This window comes from Octodon degus, unplaced genomic scaffold, assembly GCF_000260255.1.
Source record: "Octodon degus isolate 3935 unplaced genomic scaffold, OctDeg1.0 scaffold00048, whole genome shotgun sequence".
In the NCBI taxonomy this organism is placed as follows: Eukaryota; Metazoa; Chordata; class Mammalia; order Rodentia; family Octodontidae; genus Octodon; species Octodon degus.
Genome location: NW_004524624.1, coordinates 734553 through 759576, shown reverse-complemented (window position 1 = coordinate 759576; position 25024 = coordinate 734553). Strand labels below are relative to the sequence as shown.

The window sequence follows — 25024 nt, the reverse complement described above, 5'->3', positions numbered from 1 at the left end:
TTTATTTATTATTTCTTGCCTATATCTTGTAATATGAGAAACTACTTTGGCAGTAACAATACACAGTGTACTAACCATTGTTACTCTCCTAAAATCTTGTTTTGAGATTTTGTAAATAAATAAATAAATAAATAAAAAGTGAATGAGCCTGTTCAAAAGGAAGGAATTACTGAGTTGAGAAGGACAGGAGAGGGACTGGGGCACAGAGATATAACTATTTATATAAGCATCATGGTTTAGGCAACTGTACTGTGGATTTCTGCTGGTCTATGGAAAGGACCAGTTACTCTTTAATTTGTTTTGTCTTCTTTTTTAAATTGTTTTTCCTTTTTCTCTCTTACTTTCTTGTATTTTTTTGTTTTCTTTCTTATTTCAATTTTGCATGCATATATCTGGTAACATGAATAACTAATTTTTTTTTTTTTTTTTCGGAACTGGGAATTGAACTCAGACCCTTATGCTTGCCAGTGAAGCACTTATTCTACTGAGCCATCTCCCCTGGCCTTGAATAACTAATTTGAAGACAACACTATGCAATACAACAAATACTGAGAAGTTCATATTATTTTGTTTAATGAAATTCTGTACCATTTATAATTTTGTTTTAGTACTACTTTGTGCTCTCTTTAAAAAATTTTAAAAATAAAATAAAATTTGGAATGTTCAAATAAACTCATTTTACTGTGAAATTGAGAAAACAGAGAAAGACACTTAGGTTAAACTTAAGACTTAGCTACAGGGGAAGACAAAAAAATAGGACAGGTTATCACAAAGGAAAGGGTTTCAATTTTAATTTATAAGGAAAAAAGGGAATTAGAATACATTGTGAGCAGTAAATGTCATGAATTTGATGTTGTAAGGGAAGGTGATCTCATATTCACTGAGCTTGGTGCAAAGTCAGTAGCAACAGTACGGTGTATCTTGTTCAATTAAAGGCACTCAGATGGAGGGTACAGGAGCTGTGTGTTCAGATGATAACTTTACAGCAGAACCAGGAGCTGCCTCAATGTCTGCTTCCACACAGCTTCCCTCCACATTAAGACTCCACAAAGCAGGATGGTAGCAGGCTTCCTTCTACCAGCAGGACTTCCATTTTAGCTTCCCAGTTCCATTGAATTAGGGTGGATCTAAAGTCTGCAGGGTACACTGAGCTCATATAGAAAGCCCCTTCCCATGTGAAACATGCAGAAATTTTAAGCATGGTGGGCACTGTTATTATCAGCCTGACGTATGAACAACTTGGGTCAGGACTGGCAGTGTAGTTTTAACTTACGATCAAAATCGTGAGTTATGACCCAAATTCCAGCTCCTTGTGCTTCCAGATGGTCTCATCAGATTTAACCCTTAAGGAGTTCTGGAAGGAACATTACAATATCCTTTCCTCATTGAGGTTAATTGAGAACACTGATATCTGCTTGCACAGGAGACTTAGAAGGCTATGTAGAGGAGCCTGGGCCTTCTATTGCCAAATTGAATTACAACCAGCCCTCCAGAACAATTTGAGTTCAGAAGTCAAGAATCCAATGCACAGCTTAAGGCATTAAAAAGCAAGTAAGCATGGCTGGGAGTATAGCTCAGTGGTAGAGCATCTCCTCACAGCCAGGAGAAGGGAAGGGCTTTGTCAGGCTAATAGGTACCTGTATGCCAAACTAACTTGACCGTGCAGTGAACAAAATGTAGTATTCTGTCATTGCTTATCTGCAGGTTACTTGGAATATGACAGTTTGAGATATATAAATTTGTAGATTGAACCCCTTGTATATATGGGGGGGGGGACCACCTGACATATCCTTCTATATGCCTAAATCGAGAATTAGAAATTGTGGCCTGCAGCAATGTGGAATTATACTCCTCCACAAATCTAAGGCTTCAATTCAGTTGGAACCCTAATCCATGTCTTCAGTTCCAAAATATCCAAGAACCTAGCAGCTTTGGGGTACTTGATAAAGTTCATGTCTAGATGTCCCCCCAAAGCATCATGCAGTCAGGGGGGCAGGTTTCTGAAGTTTTTGATTGATCCACAGTCCAAATCTAGGATTATAGGCATGAATGCAACACCTTTCCAGAGGCGTGTCGCCTGCATATAATATAAGGGAGGGGAAAAAGGCTTGTTCTCTGCTCCTCCCTTCTTGCTCTTGCTGTCTTCCACTGCTATGAACTGCTGCTCTCTGTCATGTGTCATCTTGCCTTGCAGCCAGCCCAGTATGGACTGAAACTTCCTCAAACTGTGAGCTAAATAAATATTTCCCTCCTCAATTCTGAGTATCCGGTATTTTATCTTAGCAATGAGAAAAGTAATTAAGACAGGTAGTTACCTGTCTCACCCCATTATGAGTTTTACTGAAAATATTTTTTGCACTTTGGAGCTAATGCCTTTCATATCTGTGTTTTGAACTTTTATGATAACTTCAAAGAAATATTAAAAATATGTCCTGGGTCATACTTAAAGCCTCATGTTTAGGTGCTCTTACATTTCAAATTCATTTATTATGCAGTAAAGTCATCTTAATAAAAGTTCATTAATACCTAAGACACTCATTCCTTTTTATTTAAGAAGCTAAAGTTTTATTCTGCTAGAGGAATAGAATAAAACTAAACAAATTTTTACACTCTAGCTGAGACCAGGGGAGCCAGGAGTGAAGTGGTTTCCTGATGGGCCATCCTTGGAATACACTGTCAGTCCACACTCACTGTGGCAGGCATGAGTGAAAGACAGCAGCGAGGAAAGGCCCCCTGACCACGTTCCCTTCGTCTTCTCCATTCCTCATGATTGTCAATGGCTGACAAATACAGCCAAGTAAACAGCACATTTTCTTTGCACTGTAACAGACAATTCTCTTTCCTTGACCCTGTACGATTTCTACCCTCCAATGTCAATTTCCTTCCTCTAACTGAAGTCACTAAACATCTACTGTCTACCTTCCCTGCCTTGGACACATCTAAACAAACTGATTAACTGAATTCAATGTTCATTTTTCCAAAGAAAAAAAAAAGAGTGGATAGGAGAAAAAGCTCAAAATACAAATGCAACCCTTGTGTTCTGCTTGAGGGCACACAGAGTGTTAAAGGGAAATGCTTTTTTGGTTTTTTGTTTGTTTTGGGTATGTGAGAAAAAAACTGAGGACCTTAGCTTGCCGGGCAAGTGCTTATGCCACAGAGTCATATCCCTGGTGGGAAATGTTTTAAAAATCATTTAAAAAAAAAAGAAAAAAGACTTGTTGTCTGGTCCAACTAGCCACTCTTTAATCTCAAGGACAAACACCAGGGTAGCTCTAATATTCAGCTTTCTTTGAAAGGTTTTCTCAAGGTATTACCAGTTTTCAATCTTTTTTTAGCAATAAAATACAAACATCCAATTAGCCAACAGACGTATCTTGGTAATTCCCTTGGGGACACATTCATGTTTTAACAGTCACTCAGTCTATGTGTCTGTATATGTGGAGGGGACCCTCAAAACATACTGTCTCCATCTACCAATAGTACACAGTTACACAAAATACATTAGATGTTTATATTAGATATTTACGTTTGGGAACATCGGCTTATGATTGTAAGGCAAAAACACACAATTGTCCTTCACTTACCAAGGAGAGATGCAGTTTATAAGACACTATGACCCCAATTTCCTGTCTCCTCACATGCCATCTACCTCTCTGCCCAGTACAGATGAAGTTTGCCAGTTTTGTATTTTTCCTAGTAGCACAGAAGCTTCAGGCTTTTCAACTACTACATACGGCACCTAAGAAACAAAACTGACTTTACATATTCTCAACCCTGTCTTTCCCACCCATATCAGAAATGCCTGCTCACTGCCAAGGCTAATTGTAACCCTAAACTGTACTAAATCTAGCAAAAAGTCAGTAAAATGTATACAATTTTACCTTTCAAAAGTTTTGAGCCACTAAGCCAGAAAATCTTTTGATAATTATATCCCTTCCCATTAGTAGTTAAAAAAAAAATCAACATTCAGGCTTCAGGGATTTGGGGGAACATATGAGTTCCCACATTTCAGTCCCCCCAGGGCTCAGAACCTGTAAGACACTGTGGGGCAGGAGGTAAGTCAGCTTCCTGAGCATCTGCATGGAGGACTGTGTCCCTACCTTGTCACACAGGCCCGTTCTCCTCGCTCAGCACAGAGTGAAATGTTGACTTTTGGTGGCAGCACAGTTGAGGGGTTGGTCTCTCCTGCCGTGCTCTCCTTCAGTAGCCTTTTAATGAACTCAGTGACTCAGCGCCGTCCCTTCCCCCACCAGCCTCCAGTCTCACTCCTCTCAGTTGCACTGATGCCCATGTGACAGCACGTTGTCTCCACCGAGACTAATCCCATATCAATAAGAGCTTTCAGCACAACCCAGACCAGATTGCTCTGTCTCACAACCACTTTGCTGACCCGCTCAGGGGGCCACAGAATACTCCCTGAGCGTATTCTATTTACAGAAGAGTCCACATACGCTAGATTGCTTGGTGTGATGATTTTGCTTCCAGAGTTTGTGGCTTTAACAAAGCAACTCAGCTAACCAACATTCAACCACTCAACCAGGCACTGTGTGAGCCACCAGAAGAAAAAAAAAAAAGAATTTCACATGGGCATGATTATAAATACATTCACTACGTACAGTATTATTGTAGCACATGCCACCACTACAGCACAAGATTCAAACAAAGTCTGCAGGTTAGATGACAGGTCAAAACAGTCTCTTAGGTACCAGATGTATGGGCTTTGCTTTTAGAATTCTTTGCCATGTATCCAGGGCAAAGAAACATGGCATAGTACTGTCAGGATAATGTAAATTGAGTATATTTCATAAGATAACAAAAAAATTATTAAGAATAGTTCTCAGCTTCACCCATCCTCTCTAAACTAATTTTTAGGAAGAAATAAAGCTGGTGAGGCTGTGGGGGGAAAGGAACCTTCTCCATTGTCGGTGGGAGTACAGTGATTGCTGGTACAATCACTGTGGAAATCAATGTGGACATTCCACAAAAATCCAGGGTTGGAGGTCCCATTTGACACAGCTATTCCCCTTCTTGGTATCTTCCTGAAAGAACTAAAAGCATCATACAATAGCAATATATGCACACCCATGTTCACAGCAGCATGACCTGTAATAACCAAATCTAGACAGCCCAAATGCCTATCAGCCAATGAATAAACAATATTTTAATACGATGCAATACTATTCTATCCTAAAGAAGTATAAACTTGAGCTATTTCTAGATAAATGGATATACCTTGAGAGCATACTCTTAAGTGAAATAAATCAGACACATATGTTTAAATGTCACATTGTTTTCTCTGGTATCAGAAACTGAAAGAGTAAATAACTAAAATGTATAATAGATACTGGGAAATAGGAAGAAATGAGAGGGCAATAAGGGGACAATGATGGGGGAAAGTAAAAGAACAGAAAGAAAAACAGAGACAAAGCTTTTGTAAATAAGGAGGAAAAAGAAGGGGAGAGGGTTAAAGGAAAAGAAGAATCAAGATAAATTATGTACAGGTACAAATTCCCTATAATGAATATAATCATTATGTACATCTAAAGTGTACCAATAAAATTTTTTAAAACTAAAACACAAAAATTTTTAACAGAAACCCATTTTTAAAGAGACAACTTAATCTCAGTACAGACCTAATCTTCCCAACTTGCCCATCTTCTCTTTTCCTGCAATTTTTATTCCACTCCTAAAGTACAGCAGGTGGTGCATGAGAACACTGGTCTCTATTCACAGCCTTCTTCAGCACCATGATTAGCAAGAGGGATAAAAGTATGAAGCCTACACACAATGCCAAGGAGATACCAGAGTGTTCCCAGAGAAGGCTACATATGTGCCTGGAGAGACTGCCTGCCTTAAGCTGTTGTGAGAACAGTGCAATCAGAGTTTCAGATAAGAACAAAAAGCCTATAGACAACAAAAATCATCACAAAGGATTTTTCCAGTACTAAATGTGGAGCTATACTGACAGACAAAGCCCTTTACACAGAAAAGCTTTCTTAGAAAACTCTACTTTATCAATCTCGAAAACAAGTTTTTACTTCCAAAACTGATAGTGATTCAAAATTAAACCTCCATCACTTAGTGATGCACTAAAAATTCTTAAAGAAATATTTACCCAAATTCTTATTTCCTTTTAGAACTAAAATGTTTGATGACCATTTTATATCTCTGTTCAAACACTAAGCAGACAAGAAGGAGCTGCAGAGGAGACAAGAGAAATGCCAGGGAAAGAGGGGCACAGCTAGCAAGAAACTGGGAAAATTGAAGGAAGGAAAGATCCAGCTCAAAAGCTGTCCTGTTAGAATTATTTATCAGAAAAGGCAGTAATTCCAAGTACTTTCTAATCATCATACCTTTTTTCCAATGTCAAAGAGAAGAACTCAAATTCAGGGCAAATTAATCTGGAATACTAAATTCAACCCATCTAAGTCTTTTATGTACAACCAACATATGCAAACATATGATAACAGAGATAGTACCTAACTACCCAGGATGGAAAGTGGATTGACCCAGTAAGTACCCCACAGTCACAACTTGGCAGGCTGTAGCAAGGAATCTGGAGCTGACACTGGGTTGGCTTTATAGCCAAAGCCATACAAAATTCTACCATCAAAAGTTGCTTCTCACACTCAGTTAGGAGGTTGATAGTTTAAAGGCCAGTCTTAGCCTATTTTCTTCTTTTCCTTTCTCCTGCTGGTATTTTCATGAATGAGCTCCCAACTAACGTTTTTTAATGTTGGTGAACATGGCTTGCAGCTCTTATAAGGAAGGGCTGAAATCTACAAGGATCTAAGAATCACAGAAAGCAAATTTTTTTGCTTGCTTTTTTAGTCACAGCATTATCTGCCTTGTCTACACCACTGGGTATGTGAATGTGTCTTTGTATCACAGAGAAAGTGAACTAAACAGGATGGAAAAAGTCTGAGTCCAGCTCTGCCATGTCCCTTATGCGTTTTTTCTTCCCCTTTTAGGCTCATTTGAAAAACAAGGGTAGTCAGATCTGCTCTATGTACCTGGTATGGTAAACATGAAGCTTAAGCAATGTCCTTAAAAATAAATATTACAAACTACACAATGCTATCAAAGAGCACACTCTTATCAGTCTTTCCAAAGACTAGGTTTTGAAAGTATAAATAGTTCTAGGGTTGAGAGACTTAAAGAATATTTTTGTACTGTACTACAGGAAAATATTTTGCCTGCTTTAAATAAAAGAAATTTAAATCAGAAAATCAGGGCTTAAATGTTACAGAAATCATATGGGTACTGGAGGGAGAGGAGAATGAAGCAATTTCCCAATTAAAACTGCTGAAGCCAGAGCCAAAAGTGCTAACAAGAAAGCTCACTTGATGCAGTGTGTACACCAGCCCTGCAATCCAGCTCAGCTTTCTAAAGCACCTGAAGGCACATCACAGCAAAGCACAGATCTACTGAACACTCCCTACCATCTTTGCCAGCGTGGTGAAAGGCCTGAAATTGGAAGCCAGTGCTGTGCTGGCATGACCAACGAGCAGTGACAGCTCTGCAACTCTACTGTTCAATCTCACAGGACGGTCTGCAAATTCATATTCAGAAGACAGGTCCCTGGAGCTTGGAGTCAGTCAAGTGCCTCGTTTGACAGAGGGAAACTGAACTGAAGCCTAGTAACCTGGTCAAAATGCCTCCCCAAGGAAGGTAGCATCCAAGTTCCGCTGGGTAGTCTGGACTCACTCTGCACCTGGTACACACTCCATTAGCTCATAATGCTGCTTCTACCCAATCAAGAGCCCTAATGTTTTCCCACTTGCCAGAATGTACAAATATCACAAATTATTTTTGATAATTTTTCTCTTCTTAGACTGATAAAAATCTATCCTTTTATTAGGCAAATTACTTTCCAAATATTTCAGGTGCTTTAAAAAAAACCCCACTGTGAATCATCTTGAATTGGAAATAAGTAAATCAAGTAATTTATTATGCTTCTTCCTAACATGTACAGAGCTCTTTATGGCTTTTCTTGAGCTTTCGCTCATTAGAATCTCACAATAGCTTTTTGACACAAAAATGCCAGAATCACCACCCAAGAAGGTAGAACTCTAGAGGGCGCTGAATAATTCAGCTGCTGCCACAGCAGAGTAGAACTCAGGTCTTCCAAATACAGTCTTGGACCTTCTTTCTCACTTTATTCATGCAAATTAAGAATTTATAATGCACCATGCAAAATGAGGAGCAAAAGATATAATGGAGAGTTCAGGTTTCTAGAACACTAACATTTCCTAGACATGTATACACACACAGAGGTTTCAAAGACATGGATTCAAAGATAAGTTTGGGAATCAGACTTGCATTTGAGACCAGATTCCACTGCTTATGCCAAGTCATTTTACCTCTTCAAACCAGTGTCCCCATCTGACACAATTGACACAAGGATAATATGATATAGTAGATGAAAGAAAAAGTGAGCACAGAGCCTGGTTAAGGATGACAATCTCCTACAGATTAGCTATTTTTGTTAACATGAATGTCTCACAACAAAGCCACTGTCAGAACAAAGTATGGCAATACCCTTGCAGGGATCGAGGACGGCAGTGCTTCAAAGAACTGAGACTCCTAGAATGGCTCTTATGTGAGGCTGGTTCTTACCAAGCAATGCTTCTTTGCTGTCCTTCATCTGTCCATCCGTGTAGTTACATAGTACCTACTGTGAGCACAGCACTTCACAAAATGAGTCTCAGCAGGCCTCCCCTGAGTGAAAGGCTTTCCTAGGGTGCTTACAATATGAGCTCATTCATAAAAGTTAAACTCACACAACTTTTCAGATTTGCTGTACTGAGTGAAATGAGGAGTATTCTGTTCCTAGCTAGAATAAACTGCTGAATAGAAATATACTGATATGATTGACCTCAGCAAAATGACCTTTTATAACAAATCAAGCAGCCCTTCCCAGGCCACACCACTGCAGCTTTCTGAGTGAGCACTTCCTCTCCACAGCAGAGGCAGGCTTCAGCATCTGGAGACACCAATCGTGTTTGATTGCACCTTTCATCTGAAGGAAACATTTACCTTATTGAACACTTGCACACAGGCAATGTTTCCCTGTCAAAAGTGTAAGGATCCTATACTTGGCACTATGATTTCAACTTATTCTCCACTTGTATCTCTCCATTGACCTGTTCCTAGGAGCCATGTGATCTCATCTGCATAAAGCAGATATGTGGCCGAGGTTGGCTGGCCTGTGAACTTGCTTAAACAAATTTCTCATTTGCTACAAGAACATCTGCCAATGGCACTTGCAATTATAGGGCTTACCCTAGGTTAACTCATGGATTACAGTCCCAACCTTATGCCAAAGTATGCCATAAAATATCTCATTTTTATTATTATTTCTGCATTACTCTAGTATATTGATAGTCCTTAGAAACAAAAGACATCATTCTATTTATAGCATTCTGCTTTTAACAGTGGTATTGCCATTTACAAAATGTTCTTCAATACTGAAAATTAGGTGAATGCTGGCAGTGAGTCCTGTTTTTCTAAATGGGAAATGGCCTGCTGTCTGTCTTTAATATCACAGTTACTGTGTTACCCAGCTTCTTATGGTGACAAACACATTGGATAATCAGCTTCTACAGAAAACAGCTTTATTTTGCCTTACAGTTTTAGACGTTTCTGTCCAGGATCAGGTGGGACTCTTGCTTTAGGGCTGCAGTACTACATTATAGCAGAAGCATGTACAGAGAAAAATGGTTCAACTCATGGCCAGGAAGTAAAGAGGAAGAGGAGAGGCCTGGATCCTATTAACCCCTTCAAGCCATGACCCCAACACCTGGAGACATCCTAGTCCAAACAGCATCATGGTGGGTACCAAACATTTATCTTATGGATCCAAACACAGCAGCCAAACAATATAGTCACTAGGTAAGATGACTTTAAGATGACTTTAGGTACTTAGTTCAAATCAATCCCTTGCACAGCAAATCTTAAGATGAAGAGGCTGATTGTTCATTCCCATGTGGACAAGTTGTCATCTAACAATGTCCTTAATCTTCTGCAGAAGGAAAACCACCATTTTTCAAAAAACTGGAAACAACCCAAATGCCCATCAACTGAGGAATGGATTATAAGGTGGCTTTCATAAACACAGTGGAGTACTATTCAACCATAAAGAAGGACTAACTTGAGACATTTCTAGGTAAATGTATATAACTTGATAGTGTGTTCTTAAGTGAAATAAATCAGCCACATGTGTAAATATCACCTGGATTCTCTGGTGTGAGAAACTGAAAATATAAATAAGGTCCAAAGTGTACAATACATATTGTGAAATAAGAAGAAATGGCTCAACAGAAAGGTAAACTAGGGAAGGGGGAGGGGGAAAGAAAGGAAAAAGAAAAAAAAAACAAAAGAAGGGAAGCACAGCTTTGTCAAAAAGAAGGGGAAGAGGGATGGATGGGAGGGGATTGGGGAAAAAAGAGAAATCAAGATATATCATATACAGGTACAAATTCTCTATGATGACTATAATCATTATGTGTATCTAAACTGTACCATAAACTTAATTTTTTTTAAAGGCAAGCTACTTCTTTTTCATGTCTTTTTGAGACAAGGTCTCACTGTGCAGTTCAGGCTGGACTTGAGCTCACTTTGTAGCTCCGGCTGCACTTGAACTTGCAATGATCCTCCTGTCTCAGCCTCCCTAGTGCTGGGGGGGTTATAGGCATGTGCCACCACACCCAGGTTAGACAAGCTACTTTTAACTGGCCCACTGAACAGTTCTCCTATGGATAGATGCCCCCTTTAAAAACAGAAGTAGGGCCAAGTCCTTGAGTTGGTAATATTCTTCAGCTAGGTTTTTGAGATGGGATAGGACCATCTTTCTCATCTGAAATGTGAAGCAAAGATACTGAACAAAAGCAAACTTTTCAGTCATGAGAGATAATGCAGTCACTATGACGCAAGATTATAACACTTATATTTTTAAGTCTTCCAGAAATTGAGATAAAGAGGAAGTCACAAAAAAATCCAGCTAGCAGTCGTATCACATAAAAGATAAACACCTGTTTCTTAGAAGACTCCAGTCTATAAAGAGGTCCCTCTTATCTGAAGAAACACAAAAGTTCCCACTATACTGTCCAAAGGCAATATCCTCAACTACATAGCTGAAAAAAAAATGCAGATTTGGGTTTCTTTTTTCTTTTCTTTCTTTCTTTTTTGTATTTTGGGGAAAGGTTTACAGGATGTTCAGGGTCTCACTAGTAGATCGGACTCGTAGTGATCCACCTGTTTACAGTCTCCCAAGAGCTGGGATTACAGGCGCACACCACCACACCCAGTCTCAGATGTGGATTTTTTGATGGTGTTGTATATTACAATTCACTATAAATATCAGAGGCCTGACACTGAGGTCTGATGCTGGATTTTGTGAGGGGCTAACAGGCATGGGATATGTGGTACAGTGGAAAAATACATTAACTATTTAAAATATTTTTAAAACTAATTACAGTAAAAGACATATTGCCATTAATGCTCCTCAAAATATTCCCACTCCCTTCAAACACACTATTGTAGCCAGAATTTGAAAGGGAAGTAATACCGGACACATAATTTATAGGATTATTTTATAATATTAACCCAAAGAGTGAAATATGAAAAAGTACAGGAAATCTGTCCATATACCAAAGACCCAAAGAATCAAGCTGAAGGCCTAGACCTCCCTGTCACATGTCCTGCTAAAGGACCTAGAGCCCATGACAAAGCCCCCTACAAGTCTAACTGGAGGCCTAGTGACCACAACATCTCATGCAAATTTGTTTCACGAATCTGTGTTGGGAAAGTCCAAAAGTCAGCAGAGGAAACTAGTAATCTGTGCCAGTGGGATGAAAGATTTATGCCAATAGGTTGAGGAATCTGCACTGGAGCCAGGGAGCAACACTCACAGTAAGAAATAGAGCTCCCTCAAAAGGTACCACAGCCATCCTCAACAACAAGGTCTTGAGCTTCTCTGACAGTAAGAACAACAGAGTCCATATCATGAAAGCCAGCATGCCAAATTTCTCCAGAACCAATGGCCCCAACCCTTCCTGTCCAGTTCTCCTTTTATGTTGTTGGCAACAATCCTTACGTGGGCCTTCCACACCCATCAGCACACTGACTTACTTCAGCTGGGTGTTACAAGTTGAGCACCAGTTGTCAATCCACCACACATAATCATCCATTGTTCCACTGTTCTTGCCACCTTTTAAAAAAGATTTGTTTATACTATTTGGTACAGGGTCTCACCATGCAGCTTGGACTCATAGTGGTCCCCTGTCTCGGCCTCACCCAACTGGGGATTATAGATGTGTGTCACCATGCCCGGTTTCCGCGGCCAGCATGGCTCAGGGCCAGCGCTACATGTGGTACCAGGGATCGAACCCAGGTCCTTGCACTTGCCAGGCAGGTGCTTCGACTGCTGAGCTCTCTCTCCAGTCCCTCTTTCCATTTTCTGAGCAGTCATGGAAGTCATCTTTCATGTCTTTAGTTTGCTGCCTTGATGCTCTGAATGGACTAAAAATATTTACCTTTCATGGTCAATCATACAAACTTTTTATTCTTATTAGTACATTTGTAGTACATAATAATTATATTCATCATGGTGAGGTGATACATACACATAATGCATACATTCTTTTTACAGCTCCTTTCCACCTCTCCCTCCTCTCTCTCCATCTCTGATACTCTTCCCATTTGTAAAATGGCCATTTTCCTTTTGGAAAAGAGCCAGAAGACACAGAGTATCTGATTCTGTGAACAAAGTAGATGAAGATACACCATGATGTTTTCAAGAGCTTGCTTTTCTGAATGCACTTCGCAGCAGCATTCACAGTCATTCTGACCATACCTTTTAAAGACACTCAGGAAGGAGGACTTCCTGAGCTACTCTGAAAAGAGAAAAGGAAGGTGAGATAAATGAACTCAAAGTGGGGGCGAGTATGGAAGGGGATTAATGACAATATATCTTTTATTGTAATATTTTTAATCTAAACATTTGTTGTATACTTTGATCATCCTTTGTCCATCTGTCTTTCTACATACATAGTGGTCTAATTGCACCTAACAACTGATGCTAAAATACTTCAAAAAGTTGATTGGTACCCCCTACCTCTTACATGGCCTTAGCTTAAATCATCTCTCACAACTAGGGCGTTAGTAAAAGCTATATAGTCAACAGAGCAATAGTACAGTCTATATCAAGGGTCTAGATTTCCCTGATAGGCCCTTATATTCCAAGACTGATGCCCTAAGTAATTCATTAATTCACACACAAAAAAATCATTCTGATTTTTAGGGAATACTTGACATATTTATTGAAAGCTATAAAAATCAGATTTATTAGAATGCATCAAAAACAGAGGAAACAAGGCTTCAAAAATTATTTTCATTCCCAAAATGTTACTTCCCCCAACTGTCATATATCAAGGGCTTCCCAATCAGTCATGCTCCACTTAAGCAACACAACAAACATAAGACTGTGCCTGTGGCAATCCTGCTGGGTTTCTCCCAACAGAGCCCATAAAGACTACAAAAGAAAGAGAAAGATGACTACATGTGCACACTTTATTTTAGATCTATTCTGATTTCCTTTAGGCTTTGAATACATGACTACCTTTATAGCTGCAATAATTTTGTTGTAACCACCCAGTATAGAAATTTCTTCTGGGAAAGTATTTTTATATTAAGTTGTCAAACAAAAAGCAAAGTACATGTATTTTTTTCCCCTCTCATTCAAGGACACTACAGAACTCAGAAAAGAAAGTGCATGTTTTCTAATATTAGACTGTAGGCTCCTGCGTCAGCTGATCTCCTGGCATTCTTCTCCGATGGCTGTTTAGACAAATCATCTATTTCTGGGATTAGCACCTTCTGCGTCAGAATTCGATCTCATTCATCTTTATTCCTCAAAATGAGAAACATGCAACCCAACCAAAAAGGGGTGGGTGGGTAATTCATTTGCTAAATTTATAAATGGATGTGTAGACTGTTACTTCATTTTGCCCTAATAAAAAAAAGAATGTCCAAGCCTACAGTTATATCTAACAGAATGGTAAGATTAGTAAAATACAGAGTGTTAAGTTATGACTTACAAGATACATGGTTGAGTGTTGATCTTCATTCTATATTCAAGTCATTCATGATTTGATCTGCCCTACTGCATTTATTAGGTGCCCATAGCATACAGTTTGATATTAACCAGGATCTAGAACAGTGAACATGGTGGCTGAAGAGAGTAAAGCCTTCAACTCTCAGGAGTATCAAAAGGGCTTTTATTCCTCAAATTACCAGTCAGGTATTAGAAAGTATCTAAGTACATCTTCCTGTAATTCTCTCTTTCTTTGCTTGAATTATCTTAATTTATTAAGTTTTTAATATGAACTTGATGTTTCACTAAACTAGAAAGTAAGTTCAAAAACACATGAAGTTCTTATCTTAAACCATGTATTTTCTTCCAGAATGTAAGGGATGCACTGAACCAGTGCGAGGAGGATCACAAACTCAAGTCAGCCTTGGAAATTTAAGACCCTGCCTCAAAAAAAATTAAAAGAGCAGTCAATGCAGTGCAGTAGTACCATGTATGAGGCCATAGTATTGCAAAACAATCCCCAATACTGCAAGAAAAGACTTATGTATCTGGTGAAGTCTGTTCCAAGATTCAGTGTAGCTGGGATTCAGAAAGAGATTAGAATTATCAAGTATAGCTGTAGTGAGGTCTCTACAGATGGAATTTGCTATCATGAAAGGAAAGAGGATGACTGGGGGAAATACAAACTCAGCTACATAGCAAACAGAAAGGCCTAACATGAATTAACTGAGGAGGAAAAAGTGATCAGGATGGATATTATCAGGGAAGCTAGGATATTTCCCTATCCCTTCAACTGGCTTTAAGTAATGCAAATGGGTCTAGCCGGGGTGCTAGTGTGTGGTCTTTAAAGCAATGAAATAAGTGAGTAATGACCCACTGTGGCTCCCAAGAAGTATGTGTGGCCACTCAGTGGCCAAGTGAAGTCACTGAGATTGAGCCTTGAAGGGCCAGCCAAATAGCTCAGCAGATTAAAATGCCTGCAAGCAGGCTCAGGGGCCAGGGGTTCGATCCCGGGGCCTGCCACGCCGGCCGCACCCCTGGGACATGCTGAGCCAGCAATTGAGACTGGGCATGATGGTGTGCACCTGTAATCCCAGCTCTTGGGAAGCTGTAAACAGGTGGATCACTATGAGTCTGATCTAGTAGTGAGACCCTGAACACGCTGTAGACGCTTCCCTAAAATTTAAAAAAAAAAAAAAGAGAGAGAGAGAGAGATTGAGCCTCAAAATAAGAGGCTGCTGATACCTCAGGGCATGAAGACTGCAGATCAAAGCTGAAGCTCCGAAACTAATACTGGATACTCCCTGAAAGTGTGTCACATAGAGCACCCTTTTGGAATCCTGATCTCCCTCTGCACATTTCCAAGACCTGCACCTGCGCTGCCCAGCTCAGGTTTCACGTACCTGCCATCATTCGCAGTCCCTCATTCTTCAGCCACTCACCTCCTCAAAATTAATACCATTCATGGGGTGGCCTGGCTCAAGGACTCCGCTCTAGTTCGCGATTATTCTGCCTGGACGTAGGACCCCTGCACTCCACTCGACTACAAATGTACCTTATTCTCACCATGGGCTTCATTGGAAGTGGTAAACTGGAATTACTTACTGGAATTCCAATAACTTTTCCCTGGGATTACAAACGTGGGCTCCTCCAAACTGTGGAGAGGTCCAGAAAGGTTTTCTATTGGAAATGATACCCAGGAAGCAAAGAATAACATCAACATCAACAGGGCTTTACCTTAAAATAGTATAATGTGAACAATGAGGCAGGAGTTTGTGTTTGTTTTTACAGTACTAGGGATTGAATTGGGGCCTTCATACTGAGCCGTAACACCAGCTCTTTCACTTCATTATTTTTTATTTTGAGATAGGGTCTTGCTTATTTTGAGCTAGAAACTGCAATCCTCCTCCTACAGCAAGAATCACAAAATGTATCAGTTTTAAGCTACCCTCCAAGTGCCAAAATTTATACTAACCATATCACACTCAGACCCCAGAAGTGATCTGCCAGCATTTGGAAGATTTTTATCCAAAGGCTTCATTCAAGAGGCAACTACTTCAAGCTCTTCAGCTCTCTCCTAGCATTGAAGGTTTGGCTTAATGGAGGTTAGAGGCAGGGGAGATAGCTCAGAGGTCTAAGCATCTGCCTGATAAGAGCAAGGATCTGGATTTGATTCCTAGCACCGTATGCCATGTTAGTTCCAGAACTCTGGGCATGCTGTGCTGGCCACCGAAACCAAGCATGGTGGTGCATGCCTGTAATCCCAGTGCTGGGGAGGCTGAGTCAGAGCTATGAGTCAGAGCTGCACAGTGAGACCCTACACCAGGGGAAGGGAGGGCAGGGGAGAAGAGGGGAGGGCAGGGGAGGGCAAGGGAGGGCAAGGGAGGGCAGAGGAGGGCAAGGGAGGGCAGGGGAGGGCAGGGGAGGGCAGGGAAGGGCAGGGGAGGGAAGGGGTTTCAGTTATGTGGACTGCAGTTGCCTAGCATATGTGAGGACCAGGGTTTGATCTCCAGCACTGAATAAAAGAATGTGAAGTGGATAGAAATACAGAACTAGAAGCTGAATGTCTCTGCCCTCCTATAAATCGTATGCTGAAATCTTAACCCCCAATGTGATGGTTTCAGGCAGGGCCTTTAGGATCATTAGCTCCTTCATGAATGTGATTTAGTGCTCTTACAACATGGGAGAGTCCCTTCTCCCCTTCTGCTATGTGAGGACTCAACAAAAAGACAACAACTAGAAATGGGGAAACAGCCTTCACCAGACGCCAAGTCTGCCAGGGTCTTGATCGTGGAATTAGCCTACACACCCACGAGGAATAAGCTTCTGTTGTTCACATGCCACCAAGTTCTTGCTGCCTGAATAGACTAAGATATGTGTGTTGACATTCCATCTGTGAACCAGCTATGAGAATCTGAAAAGCTCAGTGTTACCTTGTCCAGTGGTACTCACAGCTCCACTACAGAACACTCCTGACTACAGTCACTGGCTGGAAGAATTCTTATAATTAACCCTGAGAAGGCTAAAGGAACCCTGCGCTCAGAAATGTCAGTTACTTCATATTATCTTTTTCTAAAAGTTCAGAAAGCAAGCTCGTTGACAATTTGAACTAATGATTCAATTTAATGTTTGCATATACAGCAGGATTTGGTATGAGTTTCCATTTATATGTGGAAACTTAACTGAAGATCAGTAACCCTCAACTAATGCAGTTTATGACAAAAACTACATGATTAAAAATGTCCATAGTGAGTTAGAGGTTCACTTGCAGTACATTTAAATGCAGTCATTTTGTCAGAAACAAACATCATAAAATTGTATTTAGAACCATGAAAAATAATAAGCTTTGTGTGATACATGCTTGAGAAATAAAAACTACAAACTACAATGGATTTCCATTGAAAAACAATTTATGCACACACAATTTCATATATTATATACATTATATACATACAATTTCCAAAGTCATAAGAGTTTCGCTAACAGAATGTTTCTACACTGTGTAGATACCAGGTGATAGAAGTATGGCATATCTGCGGCTTAGCTAGTTAAGTTTTATTTCAGTAAGGTCTGACATTTTAAAAGTTAATGAGTGTAAGCCTGGCACAATGGCTCACACCTGGAACCCTAGGAGTCCGGATTCCTCAGACTGAGGAAGGTGGGTCACTAATTCAAATCCCACCTAGGTAACTTAACAAAACACTGTATGAGAACAATAATTTTAACACTACATTATATCTCAATAACAATGTATCAATACATAGTCTATAATTTACTCACATTACTATCAATTCACACATAGATAATACACAACAATTCAATATTAAAAGTAAAAACAATTCCCTGTTCTCTGTCAGGCAAAAATTTATACAATTTTTTTTCTTGCAAATCTTGAGTCTCTAGATATTTTGAACACAGACATTTGTTGCTGATAGCCACCATCAGACAAAGCTCTATGACCTGGCTCCATCTCAGGGAAGGCCACAGAGTGGGCTTCAGACCATTCTTGGAAAGCATTCAATTGTCATGCAGCCTGATCTTTTTTTTTTTTTTTTTGTGGAACCGGGGATTGAACTCAGGCCTTGTGCTTGTCAGGGAAGCGCTTATTCTACTGAGCCATCTCCCCGGCCCAGCCTGGTCTCTTAAAACAAACAAACAAACAAACAAACAAACAAACAAACACTACTTCACACTGCCTAATTATAATACTAACATCCTTCTTTTTAATACTAACATTCTTGGTTGTTACAGACACAACAAAAATATAATCCTCTAAATAAAGTCACCTTTCTTGTACAGTGCCAATCTTCAAATAAAAAATTATCAACCATTTCAGGCAATATATATCACCACTTATAATTTTGGCCTCTCAATATTGAACCCCTTAATCCAAAGAAATGAGAAATTGCTGTTCCTATTATTCCTTCTCCAGTACATCTGCCAAGAAACTGTGCTAGGCACAAAGAACGCAGCACTGGCTAAGATCCAGTCCTTGCCCATAGGGAGCTAAGAGGGAGACATTCTTACACTTATACACTGTACAGTTGGTAAGGTGTCAGTTCTCCTAAGACTGCTTATAGAAAGAACTGAAAATACCTTAGTGTTTGTCTCTCCCATCTAGTTATTTTTCTTTGTTGTTTTTATTTAATGTATTTTATTTATTACTTAAAATTTATTTAGTTCTCATTCTTTAACTCTCCCCTTAGTGTTCTTTCTTCCTTCTGAAGTATACTTTTTTATGTTTTAAAATGTTGTTCTGCAAGAATTGCTTCTCAATGAAAACAGTCATCAGTTGGTATTTTAGAATAACTTAACTAAGATTATTTTCTAAGGATTATGGTAAGTGAAATTGCTGCTGTCATGTGCTTTGCCACTGCTGCTTCAATTTGCCATTCTTTCTTTCCTAGGATCTCTGTTGCTAACTGTAATCTTCCACTGTAAAAGTACACTCTTGGATTCAAGAATAAACATAAAAAAAAGAATAAACATGAAAAATCTAACATCCCATGGAGCTAAATTTAGCAGACTAACAAGATATCCCATGAGGTGTTAAAATATTAAACAAAATATGAGTAGAGTCTGAAAGTTGGTCCCAAAGGCTTAGAAAGGGCTGAGGACAAAAGCTGATTAGGAGCCCCAGAAAATGCAAAGCACAATGACCCCAGTCTCCTCATTTTCAGCAAACGCTGGCAACCACTGCCCCATATCAGGTAGTCCACAGCAGGTGGTACCCTAATGAAAATATTTAGTCATGAAAAGAGAACAATGAGGCAACCCAAATAATATCTGGACCCTTAATGCTGGAGGGCAGAAGAGCTACACTAGCAAACTACTCACTGCTTTTGACAACCTATCTCAAAGCAGAGCCAAGGAATGAGAGTGCAAGAGTGGAGGTAGGAACAATAACTGTGCCTCCATGTTCCAAGCTGCCTGCTAGAAAGGTCAGTTTCTCATGCCTGACACGCGCTCCCTTTCATACCCACTCACAGTGCACCATCAACTTCCCTTTGTTATCCTTGTCACTCACGATTCTGTAACTCACTTACCAGAAACCACTTTGTCCGGAAAAGGGAATAGCAGCTAATCCTTAAGCCCTTTGAGTGCTAAAGAATTTCCCTCCAGGGTGCATTATTCAATTTTTTTTTTCCTACTTCCTAAACTGTCCTCATTTCTGAGGCAGAAAACAATCTAAGGGACACAGTTGGCCAAGTCAGAATTTGTTGGTGTTTTCTACAGCACCATTGTATCTTTTGTCTCCCTGTTCCTATCCCATGCCCATATTCCAGAATTAAAATACAAGGCCATGCACAAAAATTTAAAGCCACACACTAAGAAGCTCCAACCTCAGCCCTGAAAAATATGCTGGGCTACAGCCAAGGCCTAATGTGCCCTCTGTTCACACCCTTGGGCTGGCCTCAAAGCACACAAAGAATGACAGCACCAAGAAGTGCCAATTCTCAGCCAGCAGGTCATGTCCCAAGGGACAGGACCACACACTGTATCCTCTGCTCAGAGGAACCTTGCTGTCCATCACATCCACAGATCTCTGCATCATCAAATTCCATGAACTGATTTATCTTGCACATTCATTTACTATACTCCTATTGTGTTGGGTGTACATACAAGAATGAGTCTTGAATATCCATCTCTGACAGAACTAAACAAAGAAGTGGTATATAAATGAAGGACCATTTTGTATCTGTACATACAAAACATGATAGATACACAGCTACTTTCTCTTAATTCAATGAGAAGAAAGATTTGTACTAATAGTGTTTGATAGGATATCATGTCTGCATCTTGTACTATGAATAACCACTACGAAGACAACAATATGCAATGTATTAATTACTGAAACTGTCCTACTAATCAGTTTTGAAACTATTTCATTGCTATTTGTTTCTCAATAAAATTAATAAAAAAAGGATGAGTCTTAAGTGTTATAGTTGAATTGAAAAGTAAATCCAAAGTGGCACATGCCAGAACACAGGTGGGGACATGCTGCTCTATTGCAAGTGAGGTTTTTTTCCTTGACTCCTTCAGTTGTTTCCACCCAATCCCTAGTGTTGCTAAATTCCCCAGAATCTCTTCTCTTCCTCAGCAAAACCACCAGTTCTGCTCAGGTCAGCAGCATCTCCATCACGGATCACTTTGGTCTGCTAACTGTTCTTACCACTTCTAATTTCTTCTCCTTCCAAGCAATTCTCCATGAAACCAGGCTCATCCTCAAAGCTCAGATTCACTCTGGAAGCCTTTCTGCCCTACACTGAAAAAAGCATCATCCTGTGTTTCCTATTGTCAATAGGGTACAGTCCATATGGTAATGTCATCTAAACCCGTCTTCCTTTGACCCACCAGCCCTGGGGTTAGCCTTAAAATAAAGCTTCTAGTGTTCCAAATTTAACAAACTCACTCCTGCTCCTGAGATTGTACACAAATCATTCCCTCTGCCCAAAACACAATGCGCCTTTTTCTTATCCTTTGTTATGGTTTTTGCCTAGATGTCCCCCCAAAGCCTCATGTAGTCACAGGCAGGCTTCATGTGATTAATCCATGATCCAATGCTGGGATTACGGGTGTGAGTGTGACACTGCTCTGGGGTGGATAGCCTGAATGCAGTATGAGGGAGGGAAAGAGGCTTGCTCTGTGCTGCTGCTCCTCCCTTTGTGCTCTTGCTGCTTTACTGTTTTCCATCACCATGAACTGCTGCCCTCTACCGTGTGCCACTCTGCCTTGGAGCCAGCTAAGTATGGATTGAAACCTCTGCACACTGTGAGCTAAATAAATCTTTCCTTCCTTCATTCTGGGTGTCAGGTATTCAAAGAGAGAAAAGTAACTGAGATACCCTTCCTTCACTCTGTGCTTCACCAGCTGCTCCTAGGCCTTTTAAGATACCACTTCTTCCAAAAGCCCTTGCTGGCTGATGCCTCCTTATACTTCTGCTATAAAAACACTATACTTTATTAAAGTTATTATTAAAGCATACTTATCTATATCTACTACAGAGGAAACAAACAACTTAGGGGAACAGAATGCAATGCAGAAAGACTAAGTCTCTTAGTACCTGTTTTTAAAAATCAAAAGATTTGAATTATGACTTGTTTACTTTTTTTCTTTGTCCTTGCATAGTTGTTGACAGAAGTAGGCAATTATTTATTGAATGGAAGGCCTAGTTCTGTTTGGGAGTGGCAGCAGAGCACCTCACTTAAAAAAAGGAATCATCTGTATCTTAAGAAAAATAAATGATTCATCTAAGGTTTGGGAAAGCCCAGTTGTAACTGTGGGGTCCACAGTTGTCGCTCCATGCAGATCCCATACTAAATAAGTGCCAGGTTGACCTGGTCATTAGTTTTGTCCCTCTCCACCCATTACAGCTGTCAAAGACAGATCCAATCAAGCTAACATCCCCAACATGTGACAAAGTACTTCATCATGGTACCACAAAGACATCATGAAGCTGAATAATTAAGACTAATTTTATTTGTACAACCCAACTGTGTATTCTGTTCATCACTGTGACTCAAACAAGAGCGCTATTTTGCCATGCTATCACAGCCCTCCAGAAGCAAGGAGAGCACGAAATGAAGCAAAGCTGCTCTTTTTTCAGCAGGATGTTACTGAAATCACCTAACAGCAGGAATAAAAATTGATACTTCAAGTTTTAAGCTTTCCTAAAACTCTGGTTACATTCAAGTAGTATTGTGCCTATATTTGGAACCAGATAAGATATATCTTACTGTTTTGGTTACTGTTCTCATTGCTGAGACAAAATACATGACACCCAAGGCAGGGTGGTGTGGTGGATAGGCATCCCAGGGAAGAAAGATTTCATGGCAGGCAGACGGTAACAAAGCAAGTAAAGGATGACCACAGCTCTTTCTGTTCCTTATGTCCTATCCAATGGGTAGCACTCACACCCCTTAATCCTTGTGCCTTTGATCCTAGCACTGCACCATGTATCCATCCTAGAGTCACATACTAGATCCAACTACCTCTGGAAAAGCCCAACCTATGACTGCATGCAGCATTGCAGGGACATCTAGACAATCTATAAAACCTAGCATCAAAATTTTCTTGTTTCAGTTCCTTCAGTACCTTTGAATACTGATTACTCCCCCTTGCCAAAATCAAAACAAAATAAAAACATACCAAAAATAAAAAATGCAAAAACAAAAATTTTGGTGTGCCTGTTAACCCAAAATGGGTATCCAGCTTAATCCTTCCACTTAATAGTAAAAATAAAAGAATCAAAACTGAGGGGCTGGGGAGATAGCTCTGAGACACAAAGCAACTATCTGGCAAGCGCAAGGTCCACAGTTCGATCCCTGGCACTCTGTGCCCTGTAGGCCCTGGATCCCTGAGCATGGTGGCACACACTGTAATCCCAGCTCTGGGGAGGTTGATACAGAAGGATCACTGTGAGTTCAAGACTAGCCTGGGGGCTACAAAAGTGAGCACAAGGCCAGCCCAAAATGCATAGCAAGAAAGAATTAAAACTTGAGTATTTTGTTTTAGCATGTCTTTAGGCTAAAATGTCAGAGAATTTATATATAATCTATTTAAAATGGGAATCAAAATTCAAGTCTCTTATCCCATCACTCTTCCTTTACTAGAAGATAGTTAAAAAACACTGGAGGTAGTCTCCATTATTTAGTCACCTACACTTACTAAATACCTACTTTATACTCAATAGAAGCTGAATCAATCACATTCTAATCTCTCAAAGTAGCTGCCAATTGCTTTGTTGCTCAATCCAAATTGTTGCTTCTCAGGCAGGCAGGCAGGCAGGCAGGCAGGCAGGCAGGCAGGCAGGCAGGCAGACAGAGAGATAGACAGATATCTTTAAAATCTTTTAATTAATTAATTTATTTATTTGGTACAGGGTCTCGCTATGCAGCTCAGACTTGTGATCCTCCCTGTCTCAGACTCCCCAGCGCTGGGATTGCAGGTGTGCTTCGCCATGCCCAGTTTCGGTGGCCGCATGACACGCCTGGTGTTTTGGGGGCAGCATGGCATGCCGTACTGGGGATCAAACCCAGGTCCCTGCATTTGTTAGGGAGACACTTAGCAGACCAAGCTATCTCCCAGCCCCATTCTCATGCATATTTGAGTACAACAACAACAACAACAAAACACCTTTTTATGGTTCAAAAGGCAAATATGGCCTGACTCTTGTTTTTTGTAAATAAAGTTTTGTTGAAACATGATTTGCTTTCAGAGTTCCTATGGCTGCTTTTGTTGTTATGAGTATAATGGGAGAGTTGCTGCAACAGAGACCTTAATTGCCTGCAAAGATTGTAGCATTTTCTGTCTGGCCCTTTAAAGGGAAGGTTTGCCAACATCTACCCTATTATGACTTATTTGATGGCTTTTCTTCCTATCTCAGTGGCTGTACCTATACAGGTTCTTATTATTCTGCCTTCCAGTGAAGGTATAACCTGGTATCCTTCAGGCCTTTGCCAATCCTCCCTAAACTCAGGGCCTCCCTCTCTCCGATGGTTTCTATGGCTCCTAAGCATCTCCAGCAGAGACCTAAGGTATAACTACAAGCTTTCCTTTCCAACAGATGGGGCTCCTTCAGGACAGGACTCATGTCTTACAGCTGTAACTCGGTGAAGTACTAGGCATTCAACAGCCATTCAGAGACTGTCGCAGCCTACTTTAAACCTTACTCACACTGGTCAGCTACATTTCTATTTCAATGAATAAATTTTGCTCTATCTGTAGGCAAAGTGAGGAAGGAAGAGAAACTCTAAACAGGGCATTTCTGGGTAAGGAATAAAAGTCTCACCTCACAATTTACTATTACAGGATTTTATTAAAGGGTCTGCTCTCAGAGCCTCAGCTGCCTCTTCTGTAGAATGGAGATAATGAGATAACACCTGCATATTTTGGGTTGGCTGTAGAACCAAGCATGTGTGTAAAATGTCTCCCCCATCCTGTCAAACAATTTCAGTGGTCAACAAATGGACATTAGGGGGCTGGTGAGATGGCTCAGTGGTCTAAAGCACCTACTTAGAACAAGCTCAGCAAAGCACAGGGACCACGGTTCAATCCCCCAGCACCACATGCCAGCCAGCCCCGCCCCCCTGGTGGGCTGAGCTGGCCACACACACACACACAAATAAATAAATTTTAAAAAAATAATAATCATAGATGATGGAAGCCCAGATGGAACAAGAGATGTAGCTGAACAGTTGGAAAAGATCTATGGATCAAACAAATGGACATTATTATTTTTGTGAATTTCTGCTGTAAGGCTTCAACAAAACTTGGAAGGAAAATGGCTTGAACTGTCCTATAACATCACATTTTAGCTTTTCCTAGCAAGAACCCAGGTTCAAGTGATAATTTCATATTTTAAATAATAAAAATAAGCAGCTAGGTCACATTAATCTCCTTCAAAACAGGAGCTCAAATACTAGAGGA

General features: G+C 40.2%; 1 protein-coding gene across 1 annotated transcript in view; it reads right to left on the bottom strand.

The window, feature by feature from the left end:
* The window catches only part of Mcc (mutated in colorectal cancers), a 592098-nt gene that overhangs the window by 182725 nt on the left and 384349 nt on the right, over nucleotides 1-25024 (bottom strand). The window lies entirely within an intron of this gene.